General features: G+C 42.5%; 1 long non-coding RNA gene across 8 annotated transcripts in view; it reads left to right on the plus strand.

Annotated features, from left to right (window-relative positions):
* LOC107314625 overlaps positions 1-19,852 on the plus strand; it is a 56,667-nt gene that overhangs the window by 23,832 nt on the left and 12,983 nt on the right. For 6 of the 8 annotated variants that reach the window (XR_004307439.1, XR_004307436.1, XR_004307438.1 and 3 more), the window contains 2 exons: positions 11,346-11,478; positions 14,912-15,009. This is a non-coding gene — a long non-coding RNA (uncharacterized LOC107314625). Of the gene's footprint in view, positions 1-11,345; positions 11,479-14,911; positions 15,010-19,647; positions 19,804-19,852 lie in introns of those variants that run through there. The other 2 variants (XR_004307437.1, XR_001555529.2) reach the window with 2 other exon arrangements.

The raw sequence follows: 19,852 nt of genomic DNA on the forward strand, positions 1-19,852 counted from the left end.
AAACTGTGGAATGAATTAATTATATTCCCAGAGCTTACAATATAAAGAAATCTGAGAAGATAATATTTTCCACTGATGATGATAATAAATGTGATCTATATTAAGTAGTTAAAAAATACTCGAGCCAAAATTCCATAAAAGTTGGCGAGTCATATTTGGGTAGTTTTTCTTGAAAACTGTCAAGAATGTGAGCTGAAGGAGTGTTGCTGGAAATCTATATGTCTCGCTATACCTCTAACGCTGCTGGAAAAAGCCACGAGGTTTTATTCTGGTTTATGCAAAAATACATAAAATGACAAAATGCTATGGGGGACTAAAATGATGTCCCCCTTCTCCCTGCCATGTTGCTCAGTGTGGCTCCCTTTGTACAATGAGAGCCATCATCCAGCTGCCTTGCACTAGGGTGATGAGGTATGGCCTGGATGCTGCTGGCAGCAGTGCTCTGCTTGCCTCCAGTCTGCACCACCACCACCACCTGGTGCCCGGGAAGTACTTCAACACATCTGTTGGTGTTTTCAGGGCAAGTGAGGCAGTGTTGTTCCATTCTGAGTCCTGTGGCAGCTTGTAATATTTCCAGAACAAGGTGGCTTCCTTCCCCTCCACCCCCATTAAGAGGGGAAACTTTCAAAATCTTTCCTGCATTTGCATGTATTTATAAAAATATGTCTAAATATGCTGTTTGTGGAGCTACATGTGTGTGTAAAATAAATATATCTCTAAGTATATATATTTAGAGATGAGAGGGATGCCAAATCAGATTTGCCTACTTAAAGCCCTCGATTGCCCCTGTCCCTTTTCAACCAGCAGACGCGTATCAGTCAGCTACAGAGATAAGTCAGCCTCACCATGGCGGAGTGATTACAACCTGCTAATCTGAACTTCCCCAGACTCTCAGTGTTTTTTATTCACATCTAAGCCTGGTGGCACAAGCCTGTTTCTAGCACTAGTGCAGATAGCTGAACCACTACAGCAATCACAGCTGAGAGCTAGAAAATGGGAGAAGCAAGTCAGTCACATGAGGGAGATGAAAGCCAACACTAAGTGCTGTGATTATTCTGTCAAAATGACTGCTATAAACGTGTCTGTAAAAAAGAATCCTTAGCTAAACAATACCATCAGGTGATATTAACCGGTGTCACTTTCTAATCTGGGCTTGTGAACTGGCTGACTTGTGAATACTCTGCAGCAAACTGTTAGGAGAAGGGCAGCAGTACTTGCCCGGCTGGAGGCCCACTGGTGTGAAACCTGGACGTGCTGGAGAGGAGCTAACAGCCAGAAATGCCTTGTCACACAACCCACTGGTACCACCCTGGAAACTGTTGCAAAGGACTAAGACAAAGTGCCAGAGTGGGTGATTTAAGAAGGTATTTGGTAACTTCAGCCAGCGGTTCACTAAAGACTTGGCTAGAAACCATGATAAAGTTTTGGGGCCTCAACCTGGGGGTGGTTTCTGTATCCTTGCTTGTTATGGTCATGTGAAACTTACTTGCCTATCTTCAGCATTTGTGTTGCTTGAACTTAGTTGTCAGTGTAAGAGGCAGAGCTGTGCTTGAGCTAACTTCAAACTCAGCTTTCATGGCCCAGCCATTTATAGCTGCTACAAAACCAAAAAGCCCAGTTCTTTTATTTGCGTGATGGGTGGATGAAACCCACTGTCTTGATACAGTGGTTGGATGTGTGTCTGCTACAAAAGGCTCTTAATGTATATTTTCCCAAAAGCCAGGTTTTGTGGAGCTCCATCAGTAGGAAGACTATCTCTGTGTTTTCAGTGATACTGACTGACCATTCAAAGAATTCAAGAACAGGAGAAAAGTGAGAGAGATTTTTGTTATATAACTGCTTTTTTTCTTTCCCTTTCTCCCCCATTAAACCAACATTAAACCCTAAAAAAAGTCCCTTTAAAATGACAAGATGATGTAAGGTACCTGTGTCCCACCCTTCTTGGGTGTTCTTGGCTCCACTGTCCTTGACCTGAGTAATTTCAATACTATTTGTTTTGAGTAATTTTGGTATTGCTGCTGCATGTCCTCAAGAATAAGAAACAGTGTTTCTATTGGCAGCAGTTAGTCCTCCATCCACCCATGTCTCCTAAAGTATGATAAAAGCACAGAATGAACTAACAGACTCTGACCTTTAAAGCATGTGTGCGTTTTGTCACACAAGTAGACTGGGAGCAACATTTCTATCCTTTAAATGTCCATGGTCCCATGCTAATGGTAGAGGCTGGCATTCATAAGATTTGAGTCCAGGTTTTGAAAATACCTTAGGATTTGGAGGTTGGGTGATGGCACTTACAAATCAAGATCTAACTGCTGTAACTTGAGATCTGACTGGGTGAAATCACTGGGACCTCTGCCTGTGCCTATTTGGGTGTTACGATTTCATACTCATAATTTCCTGGGGCTGCGATTCAGAGTTTCTAGCCGAACCAACTTTAAAGAGGAAGAAGCAGGTTGCTAATACGGTTAGCTCTCCAGGGATCTTTTCTTTCTCTTTGCGTATTCACATTTCTGGGAATTCCACTCTGTAGAAACAAAGGTCTTTTCAGGTTTAAAAAAGCAAGAAAGATTATTGCAAGTTTATGGGAGGCATCTTTTTGGCCTCTGCATGCTTTTGGCTGTAATCTTGAAACCTATTGAGAAATGAGTGAGAATGTGGTCTTCTGCACAGTGCCACACTGTCTGCTGGTTTTTATACTTATATAACTTCAAATACTTTAAGCAATTTCTGTTAAAGAAGAATGAATTTCCCAAGAAGCATGTTTGCTCCAAATGGGAGACTGCAGTTCCCATAAGTTTCTGCAAAGCTTTGAAGAAGGTTCCTTGCTGAATCTGTAAACACACCTTGTCAAGTTTAGAGTTATGAGAAGTATGCATGCTGGGTTCAGATTTCGTGACCTTTTGTTCCTTGCAAAGTCTATAATCCCCTTTGCTCTTCACTGAAATGTTGAATGACTAGATCACTGGTTTTATTAACATTTACTGGTGCTGGTGGCTACAAAAGGTAGAAGCTGTCACAAGGAGTGTTAATAGATGTGTTGGATGACTTTGTGGGATGCTTAGCTTTTTTTTGTTTGGCGCTGTTACTCAGCTGTGGCTTTTATCTTGTTATATTCCTAGAACCAACATCAAGACCTGTGCTTGCATCTCCCTCACTCCTCCCTTATGGTCTAGAAGTAAAGAGTAATGCTGCTATTTGGGAGACTGCACTGTTCTGTGGTGAGGAGGAACACTGTGTCTAAAGGTCCTGTGTTTGGGTGTTGGCCCCACAACATCTTTAGCTCCAAGTTCTGCCTCTTCCTAAATAGCAGTGTGTGTGTGTGTGTGTCTGTGGGGGGGGGGGGGGGGGGGGGGGGGGGGGGGGGGGGGGGGGGGGGAGGGTAGTAGGCCCATGGGCCCCCTGGCCCCCAACAAATGGGAAGGGAAAGGGGTAGGGAGATGGGAGCTGGGATCAAGGAAATCAGCAAGGATCTAAGGAGGAAAACTTATTTTACTAACTTTGATGTTGGAATTCAAGACAACACAATATAATACAATCTAATTGAAAATTGAAGATAATAAATCAAGGGAAATAGTAAGAGAGTGAGAGGCTTCCAAAGACTAAGAAGCCTACTTTGAAACTGAAGATGCCGCAGCTTGGAAGCACACCTACACCCACTGCCAGGCAGCGAGAGAGAGAGCATCACTTCTGTGATGTATTTTCCTCTTTGACTGTGAAGTCCTCTGGGACATGTAGTTCTTCTCTGTGCTAAACATGATGCTATGAATTGGAATACCAATGTCAAACATTACAAGACCATGACACCTCTTATGTGAGATTTTGCTCATACTGTGCCCAGGGCAAAAGTTATTGTTATTCTGAAACAGAAAAGAGTATGAGTTATATTTCTGGGGAGTATGTATGTAAGTACCTGCACAGAGAAGTACTGATTCTTTTCCCAAGTGGAATGGAGTGAGGCTGGAATGAGTGATGTACTATTGTGTGCTCATCTGGGACTTGCTTCCTTATTTCCCTCGCCCCCCCCCCACCCTTAGAAGTCCATAAGAACTCCCTCAACTTTTTGTCAAGGTCATGTAGTGGCTACCTGATTTTGAAAAGAGAATGTATATTCTTGAGTTAGACCTTCGCTTATTTGATCTGTTGAAATCTTAGGGCTTACGATCCCATGCACTATGGACTTTACGCTTTTTTCTATGCAGGCGTGTTACTTTGCTTGGAGGCTTCCTTCACAGCACTTCTTGCTCCAACGTGACATTACATGAATCCTTACGTTTTCAGCTCTTCACTCTCCTGCTCAGTGAGATACAGAAAATCTTGACTTGTCCCTGCCTTATGGGTTAACATAGTGCTTGTTTGCACCGTGTTGTGTGATCCCCTGATGAAAGCTGTCATATAAGCTCTGATAATCCAGCACACTCATACTGAAAAGCATGCAGACTGAATAGTTAGACGTGCTTCCTTCTCACTTTGAGAGAAGACAAGTCTTTCAGCATGTTTTGTTTTCAGATTGTGATCTTTAACCTTGGTGCTTACGATGGTTGGAAGAGAGTGAGTGTGTTTCTGGTAGAGATTAACCAGACAGAGACTAGTGGAGCAGCTGGGGGGGATCCCAGCAATTTGCTGTACAGCTCACCTAGCCCAAGAGTGAAGTCTGTGTCATGTCAGCAAGGAAAGATCTGCCTCTACTTGGCAACTAATCTGTAATACTAAGCTTGCTTTCTTGCTGTTCTTTCTCTCGTTGTTGTTGGTATTTTCTTCAACTTCTTACGTCAGTTTTCCAGGCACATGGAGGGTTGCTGTTGTATTTTCTTAGCAAACCTGAGATGAGGAAGTAATGCAAAGTGATAGTCTTACAGTGACACTTAAGGGTCTTCCTTTCCCTTCCTTGGGAGCATGGAGAAGAAAGCATGGGGAAGTTTTAGGATCTTGTTTTGGCTTTGATTTGCTGAGGTATAGAAACTAGGTGAAATGAAAAGCCTGGGTTTTCAGTTTCAGTTCTTCTGTCCTCTGGTTTCATCATTTTGGAAATGTACACAATGCACAAAGAGTCTTATTGCAACATCTTCCGATAAGACCAGTGCAAAATTGGCCTGGTTATATAGTTGTTTTAAGTCCTTGTTGTCCAGGATATTCTTTCTGTAACTTAAAGATATGTATCCGAATCAAGATGTTCTTAATCTCAAAGGTTGTCATAGTGGTTTCTGTCTTAGATTCTGACTGCAGGACTCAAACCACTTTGTGCGGTCAGTCAGCACTTCTACAACTTGAATGTTAGTACAGTATTTTGAAAGAGGCTGATACTTCTGTAACACAGGGTGAAGTGATTCAGCATTCCTTGGCATGTCCTGGTAGAAGGACAGGGAGAAGAAGCAGGGTCCACACCCACTGGCTTAACTCCTGGCAGTGCAGAGAAAAGTTCTGTGGGCATATATTATGAATGAACCCCCCCACCTAAACCCAAAAATGTTCTTTCTTAAAAGAGGTTTTGCATGTGTCTGAGCCATTTCCTTAAAAAAATATTTTGTTTGTGAATCTGATATGCTCACTATATACCAATAGTGCTGTGGTAATAAACATATGACAGTTCTCGCAAGTAATGCCAGCATTGCAGCTCATCTCTTTCAGATTAAAATGTGTAGTTTCATGGCCTTAGAGAAAGGGATTCCAAAATACCTAGTACTTGAGGGGATTAGCCAAAAATATGAACATTCATGTTTCAGGTTAATAGCCTGTGTGGATGCTGTCATTCTGCCCTCAGGGCCTGTGGGTTGGCATCAAGACTGTGTCTGAGCATGTTGAGAGAAGTTTAAATATTATTAATATATGGGACACGTTCCACCGATGTGCAGCTTCGAGGTGCTGAGGACGCCCTTGTTAAAATCTTGGCAGATCATCACAAGCATCTTCTGTGCTTTTGGCCTGAAGGAGGTGTTCCTACTTGAGCTCCATTAGTCAGGAAAAAAGGGGAAGTTTTCAAAAAAATCTAAAGTTCAAACTTGGGAAAAAAATCTTTTAACTTCTTAGATGAAAAGCTGGTTCTGGGGCATGTAGTTGCAGGCATGTGCAATGTCATAGGAGTTGTGAGAAAGGTGTAAGCCTTCCTGAAAAGTGAGCTCTCTGCATGGTCTGACAAGTAGTGACTTCTCTGCTAAAGACTTGCACTTTGCTAGGAAGTTTTTTCACTCAGACAGACATGTACCTAGCAGTGAGAAATGGACACTTAAGTGAACTTTGTTGAACTTGTAGAAAATATCTGAACTTTTACTGTAAAAATCTTTCCACTGTGAATGTGAACTGATTGCTTGGGTCTTTGTGGCAAGCAGCAAGAACATTATTGCAAAATGAGAGTGTGCTGAAGTCAAAGTCTGCTTCTTAGCATCTTGCCTCCTTGTGGCTGTTTAGGGGGCATCTGTTTTCTTTGGCTCTCCTATTGCAGCTACGTAATGAGGAACATGTTGAGAACTGTTAATATAATATGTACCAGTTCTTCTTCCACAGAGGATCTAAGTGGGTGCAGGAACACAGCAAGAGCAGTGTCTTTTGCAATCTTACCTTCTCAACTCCTATCCTAAGCATAGGTTACCTATAGATGAATGTTAATTGTTTGGAGAGGAAACAGACAAACAAGTATCATGAAAAAAGATGTAGTCATAGAATCACCAAGGTTGGAAAAGACCTCCAAGATCATTCAGTCCAACGGTCTACCTATCACCAATACTACCCACTAAACCACGTCCCTCAGTACAAAGTCTAAATATTTCTTGAACACCTCCAGGGACAGTGATTCCACACCTCCCCGGGGAGCCCATTCCTCACCGCTCTCTCAGTGAAGAAGTATTTCCTAACATCCATCCCAAATCTCCCCTGGTGCTAGTTAAGGCCATTCCCTCTTGTCCTACTGTGAGTTATGTGGAAGAAGAGGCCAACCCTCACCTCACCACAACCTCCCTTCAGCTGTACAGAGCAATAAGGTCACCCTTGTGCCTCTTCTTCTGCAGACTGAATAATCCCTGCTCTACCAGCTGCTCCTCATAAGACTTGTGCTCCAAGACCCCTCACAGCTTCGTTGCCTTTCTTTGAACATGTTCCAGATCCTCGATGTCTTTCTTGACAAAGACAAGAACAAAACTGAACACAATACTCAAGGTGCGGCCTCACCAGAGCAGAGTACAGAGAGATGATCACCTCTCTGCTCCTGCTGTTATAGCTATTTATGATACAAGGCAGGATGCCATTGGCCTTTTTGGCCACCTGGGCACACTGCTGGCGCATGTTCAGCTGAGTGCGGACCAATACCCTCATCTCTGTTACCTCTACACAGGCTTCCAGCCACTCTGCCCCAAGCCTGGAGTTGTTGTGGCTGCAGTCCAGAACCTGGTACTTGGTCTTGATGAAATTCATCTCGCTGGCTTCAGCCCAGCAATCCAGCCTGTCCAGATCCATAGGGCCTTGCTACCCCCAGGCGGATCGACACTTCCTGCCAACTTGGTGTCATCTGCAGACTTGCTGAGGGTGCACTCAATGTCTTCATCCAGGTCATCAGTAAAGGTACTGAATGTGACAGACCCCAGCACTGGCTCCTAGGGAAAACCATTTGTGATTGGTTGCCAGCTGGATTTAGCTCCATTCACCACCACTCTCTGGGTCCAGCCAGCCAGTTCTTTAGCAGCAAAGAGTCTGTCTTTCCAAGCCATGGGCCTACCAACTTCCCCAGGAGAATGCTGTGGGAGATAGTGTTGAATGCTGAAGTCCAGGTAGACTACAGCAACAGCCTTTCCCTCATCCACTAAGTGGGTCACCTGATCATAGAAGGAGATGAGGTTGGTCATGACGCTGTGCTGTCTAGGTCTGATCCCCCAAATGTCCCAGATATGCCATGTAATCTCCCTCAAGATTATATACTCCATGACCTTACCTGGTACTAAGGTCAGGCTGACAAGCTCATAGTTCCCTAGATCTTGTTACACCAATCGGACAACAGGCATTGGATCTTGTTATACTGACTAGATAACAGATAATTACCGTTACACTGAATTATTATCTGTTTTACACTTACTCTGAATGAAAATGCTGAAAGTTGGTTGAAATAAGCAAGCATGCTTTCTGCTTTGTACCAAATGTTTTCAACCTCAAATTTTGGGTACAGATAGATAAGTTCAAAGGAAGTTTAATATGCAGTTAGCTTTTCTTTCCCCTCAAAGCTTGGAATCTGATCATTTGTATAGTTTTTACAAACTCACAGTGTTAAGAGGCTTGATGAGACAATAGTAACTTCTGTGCAGCCGGGGGCCCCTGTTCCCCACTGTATTCTTCGCAGGAGACAATTCTTGAGTGCTCTGAATGTTTAAATGGCCCCTGGAGCGCTCACCAATTTAGTTAGGATTGTAGTTTGAATATTGCTGTGGTTTTTATGCCTGAACTTCCTGGTGAGCAGAACAGCAGCTGAGAATGCTCCTTTGAGCAGGAGGTTGGCCCCAGTGACATCCTGGGGTCATTGCCACTGCATGTTTTGTGATGCATTGTGGTACTTTGTGGAGGTGATGCTGAGGTTCAGTAATAACCAAAACCGAGCAAGCAGACGAGATGCAAAAGCAGGCTGAATAATTAAAATTTTGCTAGGACTGTGTCACAAAGGGGATGTTGGGGGATGGCTGTCATAATTGCATGCCTTTGCATCTGCTAGGTTTGCCTATTCCTGAGTTGAGCTAGAAGTTTAAAGGTATAATTCTCTATTTCCAGAGGTAACCAGGCTGCTTGAGAATGTTTATAGCAATTAGTTTCTCTGTTCAGAATAGGCCAAAAAGACTCGTGTGCTTTGGATGAGCGTGCCTCTATTAGTATTTCATAAAATTCCTTCAACTTAATCTTTAAATTACCTTGTGCAAGCTTCTGTGAAGAGCAAAGTGTCAGGAAAGGGGCTTTTGATAGTTGTTAAATGCTCTGATGTTGTATTTGTCATCTGGCTTTGAAAAAATGTTAGCATAAGCAGCATAAAAAATGTTTACTATTTAAAACCTGATTACACTATGTGTGAAAGGTTTGAGTCCAGTTGGCCAGCTGTAGATCTGGGAGGGATTCTTTGGGTAAATAACCTTGTATATTTTCTGTTTCAGCTAAAAACAAGGCATTTCTTGACCTAGATGTGCAGTGGCTAAATTCAACAAAATTTTAAATGCAAGTTGAAGGAGGTGTTACGAGAAGTCTTGAAACACCACTGTTTGCTGCCAAGAGAAAACTTTCATCAGAGCGAGAAGTTGTTCAGGATTGATTTTAAATTTTAATTGTTTTTGGTGTACAAGTAAAGAAGGGGAGAAAACTGTTCTATCCCATAGCTTACATTGATAAGTAGGGAATCCTTGCTTCATGCCCCTTGCATGAAGATGAGAAACCACAGAAATTATTCAGAACTCTCATGTTCTCTCTGATGTGTTTTTAGCAAGTGGTGATGGCTTGGTGATGGCCATTGCTTTCTTCCCTGTGGGACCTTCAGATGTTTAAAATACGGCGCCCACAGCCATCATGCTGCATCCCATTAATAGCAGCCTGGACTAGGGCCTCTAACCCCTAAGGGAGGTAAGTCATCCTGAGTAGAAAGTAGGTTTGTGGCTTCCCAGGCTGCCAGAGAGAGCATGTTGGTGGCAGCAGCTTGTCCCCATCAGCTGTAGTAGCTGCAACCCACTGTGTTGGGTGGGGGAGGAAGCCACAGCTCTACCAAGCCCGGCAGAGGATAAGTGTCCTGCTTCCAGGGAGGGAAGGAGATGGGATGGCAGGATGTTCTGCTGCGAGGAGCAGTTGTCCGGCTGAACTGATCTCCCACAAGAAATCTAGGGCAAGTTTTAAAATCAACCTGGTTCAGTGTCTGCCAAAGGCAGACCCAGAAGCCTTGCTCTGTCCTGTGGGGCCTTGCTGAGACAGTCAAATTGATATCTAGGGGTATGCTGGAGAGGAGCTAAGCCCAACAGCACACAGCTGTTTTACCATCTTAGAAAGTCTAACTTACTTACAAAAAGGAATTTTTGCATGTTGATGCATACGATTTGCTTTGGAGAGGGACAGTCCTTTGGGTTCTCTGCTTTTTCACTCATCTGTTAAAAAGCTCCATTTTGGGACATCCCAGTTCTTCCAGCCAAGAAGAGCTGGACTCTGCTCCTGGCTTGCTCAGAAGTGGTTGCTCAAGAGCAAAATGAAGCATTCCTGTCAGGAGTTGGATGCACAGCATTCAGTGTGCTCCCAGGGTCAGAGAAAGAGGTCTTAAGCTCGAAAAGAAATCCTCCGCATGGCAGTACATTACGTCAGTACAGAATTGGACTGTCCAATTCTGCATTCCGGTATGAAACACAGCAGCCAGGTGCTATGTCCAGCAATATACAAGTTTAATAAACTTCCTGTTATACTTGCAGACAGAATTAATAGTTCCGTAGTGTCCGCTTAACAACGCCAACTTGCACACCTCTCTATATTGGAACTAGAACTGCTACAGTTAAGAGACTGTCAACATTTCCCATCTGGATGGATGATTTAGCTGCTGCGCTTCACATCAGGGCTAATCTTGCATTTGACTTACCAGTGCTGCTGCAGAATTTGTTTTTACCAAGCATAATTTGTGTCCACTTGACCATGTCATTCTTGGGCTTGAAAAAGTTTTGAGCAGTAGAAGTGGATCTTTTGCAAATACTTGGTGAATGAGAAGAAACTTAGAGGCAGATGCACACGTGGTCTGGAGGTGGCAAGCATTCCCTTTTCTTTGCTTTTAGTTTTAAATTACTCATTAGTGTCTGCGCCCCCAGCTTTCTGTTCCATACCGGACGCACGGTGTTTGTGTAGAAAGCAGACTTATTGCGCTGTGTAATAAGATTTGAATGCAAACATTTAATTAACATTATCTGTTCAGAAGCGTTACTTAAACAAAAGTGAACCTTTCTGTGCCAAGGCTGAATGGAACTTTGAAACTGAAGATTTTTTGTTGTTGTTGTTTCTCTGACCAGTGCTGATGTACTCAGACCAGATTGATGTACTGTTGATACAACCACTTTCTCAGATTTCATGTATGGAAGTCAATGATGGAGTAGTAACTTTATTAATTTGTCCCATACTGACTCAGTTGAATAATAATATTTTGACCTTATTCCCTAGGAAATATTCTTCCCTCTGCAAAAACTTGGAATGCATGGCCATCTCTGCAGTGTGAGCCATGTTTATGACAAGCTTTCAGAAAGATAATATTTCATATGTAAATGCATGTCTGTAAATTATGGTTCTTAACACATTTTATAGAATCAGAAAGAGGTATAGGCCGTCATTTTCCTATGTCTTCTAATATTCATTTTTTCCCTTCTTTTTTTTAGTGTACTGAGAATTATATTGCTGTGTGCACCGTGAACCAAGAGCGACAGGATGTGAATCCTGTGCATGGCTGACCTCACCTGGGCTGACTCAGACTCTCAAACCTCATTGCAGAGAACAATCATACCAACAAAGGTATTGAAACAACCAACTCCTTTGATACTTTTGTGTTCTAAAGCCTTGCAGTAGACCCACCAGCCTCCATTAAGGAGAGATATAGAAAGCTGGGCATCTGTTACATGTTGACTAACCACACATAGTCTAACTCAGTAACTGCTGAGCAGAATTCTGCCTGGTTATCTCAAGAAGGTGAAAGAAACTGGGCTAGGAGTTATGTTTTGCGAGAACACAATGCAAATTCCTGAACCAGTTTTCAGTCTGGAGAGCATGTTATTGTTGTACAGTTGATAGCACTTCATGGAAGCTTATTTTCTGTGCCTTAGGGGAAATACAATTAAGTGAATTTCTATTTTAAAACACAACTCTTTCCTGTCACTGATGAAGCAATAACAATTACAGAACATGGGATTTTCTGGGAGCACTGAGTGCTTGTTCTTATTGGTCTTAATTTTACTGCCTCTATTTGAGTCATATCTATAATATTCTCTGAGGTAGCCCACTAGAAACCTTATTGATTTTACTGGTGACTCCTGGCTGGTGTATACTTGCTGCTTATTAGGGCTGGACGATGGTCATATCCCTTAGCTGCAGGTGTCGGTATTGGAGGTGCTGTGGTCTTTCTGGACAGGGCTGTACATGATAGTAGCTAAAATTTAGAATCACAGAATAGTTAAGGTTGGAAAAGACCAATAAGATCATCTAGTCCAAACATCAACCCATCACCAACATGCCTACTAACCCATGTCCCTAAACATCGCATCTACGTGTTTCTGGTATTTCTGTCATGTTCTAGCCATGGACTGCTGCTGGCATCCAGATGAGCTTGTTTCTCTGCAGTGAGAACTGCTTCTGTCACTAACCAGCCCAGAGACCAAAAATGTTCACAAGTGGTGCAAGTCCATTGTCTAGTCCTTGCCTTTCCACACTCATCATGGCTCAGCAAATGCAGAGATTTGAATCTAACATGACAAGAAGTGTCAGAATTGGGGGTTAATTCTGTGAAATAATTTCATTGATGGGATACTGCCAGGAAGCTTGACTTTGTGTTCTTTGGACACCCCAGATTCCCATAAACTGCACAGAGAGGGTTGTGTGGGCAAGGAATGCAATACAAGCTTGTAATCGTTTCAGTTAGATAGAGATATCTTAGCACATAAGTGGGATGCTCTCAAAAGCCTGCTTGTGCCAAAAAGATGACCCTTCTAGGACTGGGACCATTTATAGAATGCTGATTTTTAGTGCAGAGCACGTTTTTATAGCTGACTTTTATAAATGTGAAATACCAGGCGAATTAAGCTTGACAGTGCTGACAGAGCCTTAATTAAATCAGTGTGAACAGTATCAGTCTTGCATAACTCTGTTTCCATCAAGAGCATCAGAAATTGAGATATTTTTTCTTTGTCCGTTGTAAGAGATGAAGTTCTGACAGCTTGTTCCCATTTCCAGTACTGCTGGTTCATTAATTCGCATCCATAACTCTAAGCTTTCTACTTCACTCCCCATCTCTCTTGGTTCTCTGTTTTGCTTCCTTAGCATTGACATCTTGGCTCGTTCCCTACAGTGCTATATACTGGCTACAGAGAGTTCAAATATGCCTTTCCTGTAACCCTTCTGTCCGTCAGTTTAGCCACAGAGGGTACAAATCTGCAGTCCCTCACACGATCTTGCAAAATGCTAATTGCACTTGTAGTCGATGTTCAGTTTTTGGGGGTTTTTTTGGGGACCAGGTCTCTAGACAAAACTCTTTTGAGCACAATGAAAACTCAGCAAGCAGGTAGAGTGTTGGGACAGGGCTGCTCAAAAATGATAGCAATCCACATGACTTCCATGAAATGGGTGCCGGTTAATTGCTGGGTATGTTAAAGTTGAAGGTGATGAAATGTCTAGTCTTGCTGTCAGGAACTTGTCTTTTACCTGTCTGCCCACGCACAAGGGGGACTTCTGCATGCCAGCCTTTGAGTCATGCAGCAAGATGAGGGCAACCACGTGTGCAGTAACGCACAAGCTGGGGCACAGTCCTCTGGTTACTGAATGAGGGGCAAAAATTCTGGCAGCCCCCCTTGTAGTGGGTCACCTCTTTCTCTGGTTTTGAACTCCACCAAAGCAGCTGGAAACAAGGAGGCAAGAGCTGTCTCTGTCATGGCCTTTATGTGAAGTTAGGGCTTGCTCACGCTCATGTGATTTGTGCAAATCCAGCCAGCCTGGCTTTTCCCCAGGGGACTGGATGTCAGTTGTCCTTGTGGCTTGACAGCCAGAGAGCACCCACTGTTGATGGAGAGCAGGCGGCATGAGTCTAGCTCTGTCTGGCCTGATGCCACTTGCAGGTCCCCCAGGGAAAGGAAATTCTCAGCTGCTACCAAAGACAGCTTGAAGTCCTCTTTTCTTCTGGAATGGTGCAAGGGGAACTTAACCTGGATGTGATATCTGGGATCTGGCCTGAAATCTCTTCTTCAGCTCAAGAAATAGGTTGCCTGTCTCTCTCTAAACATTTTTGGCTGACTCTCCTTAAAAGCTTTATATAGTTTCACAAAATGACTCACACATCCAGCACTGCAAAACAGATAAACAGGGGGAAGCTGAGAGTGCAGAAATGTGTAAGGCTTGTGACTGACTTGGTAGCACACAGGTGGTCACATGGGTTGACTTTACTTCTGCTCTCCCTTTCTCTCTTTTGCGTGCTTATCCCACTTATGTCCCTGATCTGAGTTAATTGTTCTATGATGAGTTAGGCTGGATCAGTGCTGTGAATTTTGCTACTGTTATCTGGGAACATACGAACCAAGCTTTAAGGTGTTCAAAGTGCCACAGGGTTCTAAAATCCCAGTGTTTCTTTGGCTGCTGTTCATCTCCTTGTCTTTTCTCCATTTAGTCCCCTTTCGATTTGTGTTCAGAATCAGACTGCATCATGTAGAATGCAAAGAAAGAGATTTTGTGGAAGACTATCAGAAGATTGTAATCTGCTCTTATCTCTCATCCTAGATATATCCTGAAATGACTTGTTCTTTCTTCTCTCTTTATTTTCACAGTGTAAGCATTTCACAGAGGAGGTGACATCTTCCAGTGCTGTAACATTTCGTCTCCCAATGTCTTCACATTTTTTTCCACTTTCTCATCTGTGTGTTACAAACTTAATTGAACTGCACAATGACTTTAAAAATACAAATTCTAACAAAGACTAATGAGGATGTTTCTTGGCAGTTGGTCATTGTTTTGCCTTGGGCCCATAACTTTGCTTGCTGCACTCCACTGGGTGCTTAGTCCATGGTTATGTATAAAGATAACTGCTTTGAGATGATTGTATCACAGTTGCTTTGTATGTTTTCAGAAGGGTTTAACCTTGTATTATCTGCTCATTATAACCACATTTTCCAACAATAGCAGGCTGCAGAATACAGTACAACAGTGTCAGCATTCCTGATTCTGTTCATTCTTCTGTCATTGTATTTAGGTTCCAATGAGCCAGTTTGAGAGCACGCAGAAAAGAAACACAAGCTCAAAGCAACGGCTCTCAGTCCACAAGCAAAGATGGCAAAGGCAGTAAATGAGGTGTGTGATTTTTTTTTTTTATTATTTTTTTTTCTGTCTGAAGCTGGCTGTGCGAATAGCATAAGCTTAGGTGAGACCCTTTTTATCTAATCATCCACATCAAGTAATTTTCTGATTTGGTTGGACCAGCCTTACGTGAAGGCATTGGAGAATCCTTGCAGCACCTATCATTTTTCTTTATGGGATTGCTGGCAGCTTTCCACAGCACCGTGCATCTTGCAAGTGTGAGCATGCAGAGTCTGTCTTTTGAAAGCAGAGGAAACTTCCCATTCTTTTAGTTGTCTTACGACCTGTTTTCCACGAGCAGTGCCACAATGCTTTTGTAGCAAAGCAATTTGTCATGATTTGCTTATTCCTTCTGCAAGTACAGTTAGCAGCTGAAGGAGTCACGTTCCACTCAAGATTAGAGTAGATATAACTCAGCCTTAGTTTCCTGTCTGATTAATACTGTAAGCGATTTTTGTTGAGCAGTCGTTCCCTTGAAAGACTTTTTCCTTTGAGTTATTGTGGATGAACACCTTCATTCTCTGAGTGCCATGTGTCAGGGAAATCCTGAACGCATTGTGATACTGTGTTATTGCCACATAGGTGCATGGGTCAGATCTGTCTTCTGCAAGGGTAGAAAAGATCTCAATTTGCCTCAGAGTGAACTTCTGGTTCCTAGAAATACTCTTGTTAAAAGATAAGCAAAACAATGTAATCGTGGATGTCCAATGGGTATTCTGGATGGAGTTAAGTCCTCCTTGCCTACCATGGGAATGGTCATAGAAGAAAAATTCCAGATGGGCTGATCATAAGCAGTTGCTCAATGAGGTTTCAAGCTGGGGCATCTGGGAGAAGAACTATGGAGCAGAATGCTAAAAGGAAAGGCTGTGTTTATCCTGACTGGGGGAAGCTCATGTCTTGGAATTAGAAAAGTGTCCAGGGCCTCTTATGGAGGGGAAATGGCTTCTTCTTTTGGCCACTGTTAATTAATGAAAGAATTTCCCAGCCCGTCTACCTTTGGACTTGATGGCAAGTTTATGCAGTTTGTACTGTGTGAGAGAAGACCTACAGAGAAGCTGCATCCCTGGGGAAAGGCACTGTGGAAATCCCTTGTTGCCTGTGTGAGGCTTTGGTAATACTGAAATATATATAAATACTACTGTGCAGAGAATAGAGCCAATCTTGAGTTTGTTCTGTGTGCCATCTATAGAGACTTCTACCTCTGCTGAAGCTATCTTCCTGCTCTGCAGTTAATACAAACAAGTGTGCTTAGAAATGCATTGTCTGTGGCAGATCTGACATCACAACCAAATTCTTTAACATAACATATTTAGGAGGAATCATGTGTCAGCTGCCTAGCACTGAAATGTATGGAATGGAATTAAGCAAACCTTTTCTTAATTAAAAAATGAAAATGGATTCTGAACTTTATCTAAGGGTCACTTTGGGATGATTTCTAGACAGAAAAAATCTTGGCTTTCTGGCAGGACAGCTGTGAGGGAGTGTTCTATTCATTAGAACACAATTTGTCCAAGAAAATATGTTCCAAGTCCTAATCAATTTAGATGAAAACTTGCTGGACAGGGTTCAAGCAGGCCAGTTATGGAGTCTTATAAAGCCAAACCCACATGTCTCAGTGGGCAAGAGGCAAGATAATCTTAGCTTACAATGGAATGTTTAAATTTATACTCCTAAGACACTGACACGGGCTCGAGGGTTGTTGGGTTGGGGGGGGGGGAGGATTGTGTGTTTCTGTTGTTGTTATTGTGGATTTTTTGGTGGTTGTTGTTTTGTCTTTTTTAAACAAGAAACATGTGAAGAAGTAGAAGTTTTAAAGTAAGAGGGGGAGTGTCCCTTTAAGACATAATCCCTCATAGAGAATGGATTGCAGCCAGGTTTGTCCTCACTTTAGCATCTAAAGAAAGTATTTTGAAAAAGGTTAGCTTCCAAAGCACTCGAAATGTAGGTGTGCCTCCAGATGAAGGTCGTTGGCATCACAGGCTTTTGCAGAGTTTTTTAATTCCTAGCTGTATAAGGATTTTTGTTTATTTATTTATTTTAATGAACTGCACCAGTGGTGAAATACAGCAGTTTGGAGAAACCACTGTGCAGTTGGCCCTTGGGAAAGTGATGCCATGCACAGCATTGTTCTTCCATTCTATGCTTTCTATGACAACACAAAACCACAGGGTAACACCTTCCCCTCTCCCTCCTCGAAACCTTCCTGATGTTAATGACAACTGTTTCAGGGTTTGTTCTTCTGTCACCCAGTTTCCCCACTATTGCAGCTAACATTTCAGGCTGCAAGAGGGTACTTAAGTTACTTTGAAACCATGCATTTTCAGAGCTATGCTAAAAATTCCCATAGGGATGAGCTATAACCGGAGCAATCTTTAACTTGGGGAATATTTAATTTCTTCACTTGAAGTGGTTTTTCTAAGTTATAGAGTCTTTGCCAAGGTTGATCTCCTCTACAACCATGAATCAAATGTGTTTTTAGCAGTAACTAATGTTGCTTAGTAAAAAAGCCATGCAAGTTGGTCTCTGTCCTGCCAGCTTACATCCATCTCTGTTCTGGTGGATCCTCTGCTCTCCTGGATCCATCACTGGGAAGTGACACATTCACCATGTCTCCCATCTCATCATTCTCTTCTGGCATTAAAGGCCTTCAAGATTTTTTTCTTGTTAGATGTGACTATCCCTGTGTATGCTGCAGAGCAATCCCTCAGTCCTTAACTTGTTACTCACCAGTTAAGGGCCTGACTTTAGAGCTGTCTTTTCTCATTGTGACCCCTGTAACTTGAAGAGGCTGTGAAATACACCCTCTGCAGCTCCTCCTCTTACCACCAGCACCATCCCAAACAAACATTACCCATGCACCTGCAGCCACCCTTTTCTCAAGAGGGATTTACCCCTGTGATGGGCGGGAGGGAAATAAAGGGAATGTACAGTATTGTTAAGCAATTTGTGGTTAAAGTCACAAATTCTGCACAATCCTCGACTACTGTAAACGCCAGTGGTTCGTTGTCCCACAGCCTCTTCCTTCCTTCACGCCCTGCTCTGCCAAGTCAGCCACCTGAGACCATGCTCACTGCTCTTGTTTTCCCTGGCTCTTCTCACTTGTTTACTTAAATTCTCTTTTCCTCTTCTGCCCTTCATTTGAATTTCTTCTGGGAGGGTCTTATGAGGACACCTACTTTTCGCAAGAAAGCTTTAATCAAAATTTCCTGTGAGATAATAGACAGCTTTTTTTGTTGTCGTTGTTAATATTTTGAAATAGAAATGTGGTCATTGTTTAAATGTCTCTTCCATGAGGTCTGCTTTAGAATAAACCCTTCTGTTGCAGAAAGGAATGGTTTTAAACCAGTTTAAAAGATGAACTGTACAGAGGAGAATGGGTGCTTTGGACGCAGCAGGACAGCCAGTCACCCAAGGGAAAATAACCAGTGTTTTGCTGAAGCTGACCGCATATTTTCATTTCCAAAATGCAGTCAAGACTAAAACCACCTGTGAGAGAGTTTAGCCTCTTGGGCTGGTTGAGGAGGGCCTAGTGTGTGGAGCATCCTGTCAGACGGCACACTTATTTTCACTAAGCAAATCAATCAGTTTTTGTGGCAGGGCTACAGCTCATTGAGATGAACTCATTAAAACTTTGTACTACAAACCACAAGTGAGAGGTGCAATATTTCATTGTTCAAACACAGAGAATAGACAGACGTCCTATGGAAAAGTGAGTCATATTCTCTGTAGTACATTCTGTTCATTCTGCTATAATAAACACGAGTGTTTGTTTTCTGAGAACATTAGCATCCAACTATAAACTTGATTAGGGGGACGAGTTCCTCGGCCTGCTTCTGAGTTAGCTTGTGCTCTGCCATTGGGTTGCTCAGTTGTGTAACGGCACCAGTCGTGTCAGACTGCTATTCCAAAAGGAAATAACAACACTTTGCTCATTTCTTTCAAATCTATCCCAAATTTCTATTAAAGACATCAAAGCGATCACTCTAATACTTTCCATTCTTTCTGAACGACTCATCTTTTAGAGAAGTTTCTGGGAGGCAAGGAACCAGCAAGGTTCCTTAATTTCAAGGCTTTAGACTTTTAAGAATCTCCTGGAAAGAAAGTCAAAACAAGCCACAAATTCATTTTGTCATGAAATTATTCTCCATGTTTTGTGTGTTTGCATTAATTTCAGTGCTACTAGTTTGAGCTGGGTTTACACGCTACAAGAAATACCAGGGAAGGAAACAGGCCCTTATTCTAGTTGTTGTCTTCAGGATCTTATTTTTGTGATTGCAGAAGCTAAGTTATCGGCACAAATACATTTATTGTTGTTTTTGTTGGAAGATGGTGGCCAAGAGAATGGCTTTTAAATAGGATGATGGCTGGCTGCATCTAGAACTAGTACTGAAATACAGGATTGTCTGTTGGAAACAAAGGAAATTCTGGGAAGGAAGTTTCTGTGCAGCATAAATAGTGTTTTGGAAATCTGACTCTTGCCCAATTGTAAGAATGGGAAAGGTCTCCAGATTTTTAAATGCTTGCTGCATTTCTAGGGACTCTAGATGTGATGGGAGGTATTTCTGCTGACTTCAGTGGAAAGAGAATTGGAGATTAGCCGTGGATTAGACACTCTGGCTATAGCTGCAGTCAGTTATGTTCAAGCGTTTTATCTCTTTCCATAGAATCACTTCTTCATTATAATTATTTGTCTAACTCAGAGCTCCTGGAAGTGGGGTCACTGTCCTGCAGCATCTGAAAGGAATAGCTGAGAATGATCAATATCTGTTATCTGGCTCTGAAATGCAGGTATTCCCCAGCTCTTGGGGTGCTTGATGGTATACTAAGGCTTCTCATT

This window comes from Coturnix japonica, chromosome 5, assembly GCF_001577835.2.
Source record: "Coturnix japonica isolate 7356 chromosome 5, Coturnix japonica 2.1, whole genome shotgun sequence".
NCBI lineage: Eukaryota > Metazoa > Chordata > Aves > Galliformes > Phasianidae > Coturnix > Coturnix japonica.